This window comes from Podarcis vaucheri (genome assembly GCF_965113315.1).
Source record: "Podarcis vaucheri genome assembly, chromosome: 9".
In the NCBI taxonomy this organism is placed as follows: Eukaryota; Metazoa; Chordata; class Lepidosauria; order Squamata; family Lacertidae; genus Podarcis; species Podarcis vaucheri.
The window spans coordinates 48,130,054-48,138,389 of NC_138767.1; positions in this window are offsets into that span (position 1 = coordinate 48,130,054).

The following is an 8,336-nucleotide window of genomic DNA, read 5'->3' on the forward strand; positions in this document are numbered from 1 at the left end:
TATATATTGTAAATATTAAGACTAGAGAGCAAGGATAGATAAATTGCAGAGTTATCAGCATCCTTTTAAGCACATGAGGAAATAGGCACGTTATTTCCTGGAGATTTTAAAAATGAGAATTATGAAGTGAAGCAAGAAGCATCTTTAATTATCTTGAAAGGCATTTCCTACTGAAGTGCAAGAATATTGGGGGGAGGTGGAAACGAGTATAGAGGTTTATAGGCAAATGGAGAATTGTACGCGGGACCCATTCAGAATTTATCCACCAACTAGCATAAGTTTGAGGGACTGGCATGCTTACTTCTATAATAAATTTATTGTATCCAGTTTTTAACATCATTTATATGCTGGCTTTTCGAGCAAAGCCTACCCAAGACAGCTCACAGCATCACAGAACAACACAATATCAAAGTTAAAAATGGCACACACAGAAAATTGTGTATTTGTTAATCTGTTAAATAATCTCGTACCCATTTATTATTCAATTCAACTTCATGAAGATTTGAAAGAGAGAATTCATTCATTTGGTTAAAATTATTTATAGATCATCTTCCATTGTGAAAAATAGCAAGGCATTTTACAAGATAAAATCAGTACAATAATCTAACAGTAAAGCATGCTGTTCAGTAAAAACAGAGTTCAGTAAAGCTGATGCAAAGGAGCAGTGCCTAGGAATGCCTATGTGAACATGTACTGTATTTACGTGAATCTAATGCGCCATCGAATCTAATGCACATCTCAATTTTCAAAACCTTGAAACCCAAAAAATATTTGTTGGCACCATTAAATCTAACCTGAGCCCTAATTTTCATGACATAATTTGGCCAAAAAAGTGCACATCATATTCAAGTAAGTATGGTAAGTTTTTATCAACTGGCAAAACACCTGCACCATAGGTGTCTGCCATATTCCCCAAGTGGAGGTCATTCTGCAATGTGGGGCCACCACAGAGAAGGCCTTTCCCCAACTCTCTGGAGCATATATGAGGATGGCGTGGGGTGTACACAGAGGGAAGAGTAGGGAAAAGTCCCTGCACTACTAAACCTATTTAGTTGAATACTGCACAGTGCCCTAAGGTGTAAAGTGGTATATAAATTGAAGGAGCAATTCAGAAAACAAATACGCTCAGGTCAACCTATTGATATAAATGGGAGCTACATCACATTAATGGATCTGTATGTATTTCTAAAAAGTTACTTGCTTCCCTAGAACACTAAACCAATTTATATGCAAAGACTAGATCACAATATTAGAATCAAAGGGCACTGAAAGTCCAGAAGAAATGACATGAGATGAGAAGCAGCAAGTCCTTTGGACTAAATATGTAACAGCCTATCTGGTATTCAACTAATGCCTTGTAAAAGGTTTGCATTTTGGCCTCTGTGAAGTCTAGCACAATTAGCTGCCTAAACCATCATACTTGGTTCCCTTTGTAATTAAGTTTCGTATATGTGTGAGTGAAAGTTCAGGCTAATATTGCTGCATTCAGTGGCAAAATGAGCACATGGTAAATAATGTGATTAAAGTTGTTAAAAGCTAAAATAAACACTTATAATTATCTCAGGTTAAAAAACCCCCAAACACCTCTGGGTAATGCAAGGGAGAACTCAATAATGTGAAACTCAGCTTCCGTAATTCCACTTTTCCTGCACAATAGATCATAGTTAAAGATTTGTTAACAGACTACTTGCCTACTAAGCTTATGGTTTGCTTCCCCAAATATTGGCAAAATGTGGATTTATGTGAGAGGTGCAAATTGGATGTTGTCTGCTACTGGAGCCACTGCTAAAACAGGAATCGTACTGTAGGGTTAGCAGCATGAAATACATTGCTTTGAAATGACGCAGCAGGGGACTGCACTAGCTGGTGCAGCTACTTTTAAAGACTTGGGCCTTGTATTGTCTGGCTATGATTAAAATCAAAGTGGAGGGCCCTTTTCTGGCAGCCAATAAACTGGCACAAAACAGAAACAACCTAGATCCTTTACGATTTGAAAAACACAACATGAGCCAAGCAAAGATGGTTTACTTTTAAAAACCATTCTTATTATTCTGTACTAATTATTCCTAAAAGAGGCATGTGCTGTGATATTGCTAGAGTTTAGGGCAAGGATTCTCAGTTACAGTGCAGAGGGGAAACGTGCTGAAGCCTTTGCAGGTTCCAGCGCTGCAAAGCTCTCTGGCATTATGGGCAAAGTTGCAGACTAAGCAAAAGGTTCATGGGGCCCCACAGAGTACCTTTTCCATGCCAAAGGGAAGACCACAGCAAAACAATGATTGGCTCCCATCACCACCAGTCAGCATGTGGTGGAACCTAGAGTCCAGCCATCCAGGTTGTCACTTGAATGTTTACTCTCCCCAAATCTATGTCAGTGCTGAGGACAGCTGCCAGTAAAAACAAAGATGAAGATGGCTTTTGAGTCAGTCCAGGCAATCTTTCTGACTTCCACTGAACAGGTAAGCATTGTACTGTAATAGGTAATGTAGATCTGTTAGGGGACCATTAACCTGAACTGGATTGTTCTTCCTATCTTTTTTACTGGAGCTATGGCATAGTTTAGCGCTAAAGTCATGTGGACCAAGTCCAGGTGCTCTTTCCAGCTTTTCCAGCGAGTGAGTCCCCTAATATAAGGAGAAGAGAAATGGTGCTCAGGTTGAGGCTTATTTTGCATATTTAATGCACATTTGAACCATTTTGGATTATACCATTTTAAACAGCTTACCTCAGCTGTTTAAATCCTGGGAACTGTATTTGTAAATGGTGCTGAGAGTTCTTGAGAGTCCCCTATTTCCCTCACAGACCTGCAGTTCCCAGAGTTTACACAGGAAGAGGTATTAACTGTTAAAATCACTTTGAGAATTATAGTTCTGCAAGGTATATAGAGCGTCTCCTAAGTAATCTCAGCACCTTTAACAAACTACAGTTCCCAGGATTATTTGAAGGGTGCTGTGACTGTTTCTGAAACAGGCTCTGAATCCAGTCTGGATCCCTCTCTTTGAAAAGATGATCTAGCACAGACCCAGCTGTTCACTGCTGCTTATTAGGCAGTTACCACCAGTGCTAAGGGACACAGAAGATGGTAACCCTATCCTTGTTTCCTAACTGAACTAAAAGTGGTCCATGGGGACACTGTGCATCTTCTTAGGGTGAGCAAGGGGTTAACAATGCAAAATAGTGGGGGAATGGTGTCCAGGGTTCCACAGGGATCAGTTCTAGGGCTGTTTTTAATTAAGTATTATATTCACAGTTGGGAAGAAAAAGTAAAGATCACATTAAATAAATTTGCTGATGATGTGGCATTGGAAGAACTTGCAAATACCAGTTGAGAACAGAACAAAAATGCACAGGAACCAGAGTCGTTAGAAGTAAGAGCAGGAAATTAAAAATAAAATTCAACCCGGAGAGCTAACACATCTGGGGGGAAATAATAAAGAAAAAGAAAAGAAAAGGAGGAAGATGCTAGAAGTGTTATGTTGCCGAATTCTTGGAATTATATTGACTCGCAAGCTAGATATACCACAGAGTCAGAGGCCATGAGAGGTCCAGGTGGTCACCAAGCCCAAACTCTTGCTCAAGACTAGAACATCCATATATCAGCTTCCTCCCATCCCCAGAGATTCTCCACCACAACCACACAACAATCAGTGTGCAGAACTACGCATGTAGCTTGCCATAGCCTACCTCACTTGTTGCCATGTGATGTGGATGGTTAGGGAATGGTGATGGATAGAGGCACACACAAAAGCATGGGAGTCAGAAGAAGAAAGCTTCCACCTATCTGCTCAGATTGCTTACCTAAATGTGTCTCTGCTCCTAATTGACTTCACCGTGGCTTGGGGGGGGGCACAAATTGATCCTATGGCCTTTGAAAAATTTCCCAAGAATACTTTACATATTTAACATGATCAGAAAAACACGAATTAATCATTTGATGTGAATGATTAATTATAGTTAGTATTGGTTACAAATGCAGAGGTTGAAGGCTTTCAGACTAGGCTGTTTCTTAACTTCCAAACAAAATAGATTGAGGTCATTCTGTTTCTAAATAAAGCACACTGCTTGTTTAAATTCCAATATGTTCATGCTTTCCCCATGTCTGGTGGTAAAATATGACTTTTGCCAATGAGGAACACCTTTCCCTTGGGTTTCTGAGCAGATTTGACTCCCACATCCTGCCATGCCCAATAACCATGGCCACCAATCAAACAGGAAAAGTGGGAGGCGGGGTGGTGATGGAGGCTTTGCCAAAGAGTTGGTCTCTGGGCAGGAGCTCTGTCTGGATAGTTGCAAGAACCCCCCTCCATGCTGGCCTTGTTCATGCTATTTGTGTTTCTCTTTAAAGTTACAGCCAATTTTAATCTGGAATCATGTGGAGGAATCTCGCTTCTGCAAACTATAGCAAGGCCATGGGACACAGGCAGCCGTATATTTTAATTTGAAAATTGTATGGAGTGGTGTAGTTATGTCCAAGTAAGCAAAATTCAATTTAACTAATGCAAAAAGATTGCCTTCATTTGCAGGTGACTCAGCCTTTAGTTAAGGTTCTAATTTTTAAAAGAGATGGGGAACACAAGTCAGTGCTTGGTGGTTATTCAAACTACTATCTGGAGGTTTGGAAACTACATGTAATATGTAGCATAAACACCGACAACTGGGAAACACTGGCCTGCGAGCACTCCAACTGGAGAACAGCCTTTACCAAAGGTGTCATGGGCTTTGAAGACACTTGAACTCAGGATGAAAGGGAAAAATGAGCTAAGAGGAAGGCACGTTTGGCAAACCCTCACCATGATCAACTCCCACCTGGAAACCAATGTCCCCACTGTGGAAGGACATGTGGATCCAGAATTGGCTTCCACAGTCACTTACGGACTCACTGTTAAAACTGTGTTTATGGAAGGCTATCTTACTCGGCTACAAGTGATCAGCAAAGAAGAAGATGTCATTGCATGTATTACTGAATCTTGTGTGTGGCAGTGGATCCATGCAGTGCTTTGCCTTAGCACTGCATGCAGAAGGTCCCAGGCTCAATCCTCAGCATCTCCAAGTAGTTCTGGAAAAGACTCTAGCCTGAAACCTTGGAGAGCACTGTCATGACTGGCAGTGGGAAACCTCTGGTCTGAGGGCCCACAGTCATGTTTCCCAAGCCATGCTAATATCAGGGGTGAGGGTCAGGTAAACACATGGCTGCTAAAGAACAATAATAGGGCATGCTCCCAATTGTTCTTGTTAAGTGGGATTGCATCTGGCAACAAATGCAAGCTTCCTGTGAGTGGTTTCACCCAGGGGTTCTGATCAGATATCCCAAGTGGAGCAGATCACTACTGAAAGTTTGACCTGTGGCTACTGACAGTTAGTTAACCAGTGGCAACTGTAGTTCCTAGTTCCTTTGCCTGTAGAGTCTGAAATCAAACCACCATGGGCAAAGAAACAGCATTCCTTTGCAGAGCAGCTTGAATTCAAGGTGATGTCATGGTGATGTCTGGTCTTTGACATCTGGCTGGCAGGGTTGGGAGGCAATCAGGATCTTGGCTATCGGGCTAGATCAGGGATGCGAAACCTGCAACAGTAGAGCTTCTTGATACATTTTCAGGCAGGTGGCAGGAAGTGGACCTAAAATTAGGGTGAAAGGGGGTGGCAGAGAGAGTGAAAGTAGAGGTTGAAGAGAGGCAGGCAGGCAGGCAGGCAGGAGAAAACAGACAACTCCACCCAGTGTTGGCTCCAGCTCTGCTCATTGCTGGTATGCTCTTGAAAGGGGAAACCAATGGTTCAACGCAATGTAAGGCCATTTGCTATGTTCAAGTACATTTGCCTCAGTGGTTATGAGCCAAGTGGCTGTGGAAATGTCTCACAGATGCCCTTAGGCAGATATAGGGAATGTCGGGCCCAAGGGCCAAGTGTGGCCTTCTTGATCTTTCTGTAAGGCCCCCAGGAATCTGCCCAGGCCACATACCCCTTCTTCCCAGCCTGTACCCCTCACTGGCCTTGTTCCATGTCCTCCATGAATACTTCTTTTCCGTGGCTGTAATATCACCTTGAACCGTTTCTTACTTGTGTGGAAGAAGAGATGTGTTTATAGAAATGTCTGACTTTTGTGTGGCTGCAGTTCAGCCCATTATACAGTGTTACATCTGTTCTCGATCCTCTTTTGCCCCTGGCTCTGCCCACTGCTGGCAATGAGGCAATGTAGCTCTTGGGCTGACAAATGATTTCCTGCCCCTGCCCTAAAGTATGAATGAAATCTACCTTGCATATGGCCATAGACACTCTTCCAGTGTTGAACCAGGGCTTTGGGAACAAGTTCCAGGGCTACACCTTTCCAAGCTTTGGCTCCAAGTAAGCCCTGGCTAAAAATGAATTTAATAGCCTGCATTTCTGGAAATTGTGATATATTTGATCTGCTGAATCTTTAAATAATTATACATAAAATACAGACAGAATTGCCCTGTGTTTGGTTTTCTTCTTCTTTTTTAAAAAAGCACAACAACCCTGTGCTTAAAATTGTCTGGATAAAATCATTATCACAATCTGGCAAGACTTTAGCAAGGAAAGCCAGGCCACAAAAGCTACTGTGGGACAATTATAGGGATATCTGGAAGCATTAAAATGTCATTTTCAATGTTTGAAAGAAAATGATTCATCTCTTTTTGTGCTGTCATCATTGGTGGAGTTGCACAAAGCTATGAATAGAACAGAATGGTTGACAGTTAAAAAGAAACTTCAGGGTTTTTTTGTCACTGTTGTAAATGTCATGGATCTGATTTTTATTGTATTATTACATTTTTATCTTAACCCTTCTTCTCAAAGACTGCAAAGTGGCATACTTGGTTCCTTAATTGTATTACTACATCCTTACAACATGGGGAAGTAGGTTAGCATGAGTGACTGGTCCCAAGTCTCTCATGAAACTTTATGATGGAGGAGGGCTCCAAACCTGGGTCTCTCCCATCTAGTTCAACTATCTGTGCACCACAGTTCAGTGGATTAAATTTCAATCTGTGACTTGTCAAAATGACTATGAAAGAAAGACCCATATCTGGATAGATTCAGACGAACTGAATTCTCAGCCCGTTCATGGTGTTTTGGCACCCGAAGCAAAAAATCCAAGTGATTCCACAGTAAAAAATATAAGACTCAAATAGCTGGCAATTTGTCAACCTTCTGTGGTGCCCAGAAGCTGCCACCTGAGGAAACTCCCTCGTTAAATCATAGACATACGTTTATTTATATCCTGCATTTTCCACAAATACATCTGAGTTCAAGGCAGTTCATGCAATTGAATTGACAGTGAAAGCAAGGAGGAGCTCCAGGAGTAGCAAGACCAGAAGGACCTGAGGATCAGAGGTTTGGTCCCCTCAAAGGGAGCTTCAGCAGGTATCTGACAATGCTCAACTCTTACATTGGCCCTGCTGTGTACAGACTGTGTGCAGCAACATGCAATTTATTATGCATACCTAATCACACATCATCCTGACTGTGCGGAGAAGAAGAGGGAGAGAGAACTGGAGAATGAAATCAAAGGAGTGATTTGGGAGTTTTAGGAATATATGGAGAAACTGGCACTGTGAGTAGGTTGGGGAGACAAGCACCTGAAACCCAGGGAAGCAGAGTGTTAGACAGGTGGAAGTAACCCATGGAAACCTTGAGAAGTTGCTGGACTCCAACTCCCATCATTCCTGACCCTGGCCCATGCTGTCTGGGGCCAATGGGAGTCCAACCACAGCCTGAAGGGCCACAGGTTTCCCCATCCCTGATGTGGACGGAAGGGAGGGAAGCCGTGTTAGCATGTCTTGCTTTTGAGTCTCCAGAGCATTTAGAGCAGTGGTGGCCAATCTTGGCCCTCCAGCTGTTTTGGGACTACAATTCCCATCATTCCTGACCACTGGTCCTGTTAGCTAGGGATGATGGGAGTGTTGTCCAAGAACAGCTGGAGGGCCAAGTTTGGCCACCACGGATTTGGAGGGATAGGGATAAGACAACCAAGAACCATGGGGATTTGGTATCTGGATTGCAATCCAGGGTGGGCTTCAGAAGCTTAGTATAGGCCATTCCCAGTGACCAGCTCTGGGACATTTAACCCCTCATCTCTCAAAATGCTCTATTAGCTAGACCATGCCCTACCATAATACATCAGCATTATGGGGACAAGCGCTGAGTGTTTCATTGGCTTATGAGAACATTTGTCAAACAAATATATAAGGAAATGACTTAGGCTCTCTGGCCCCCAAATTAATCCTTTAATCCTTTGAACTTTTAAACCAAACTGTTTAGAAAACTCAGATCCTTCTGGAATTAACCTCCTGCCAAGTTTTATGAAGATAAGTTTAAAGGTATAA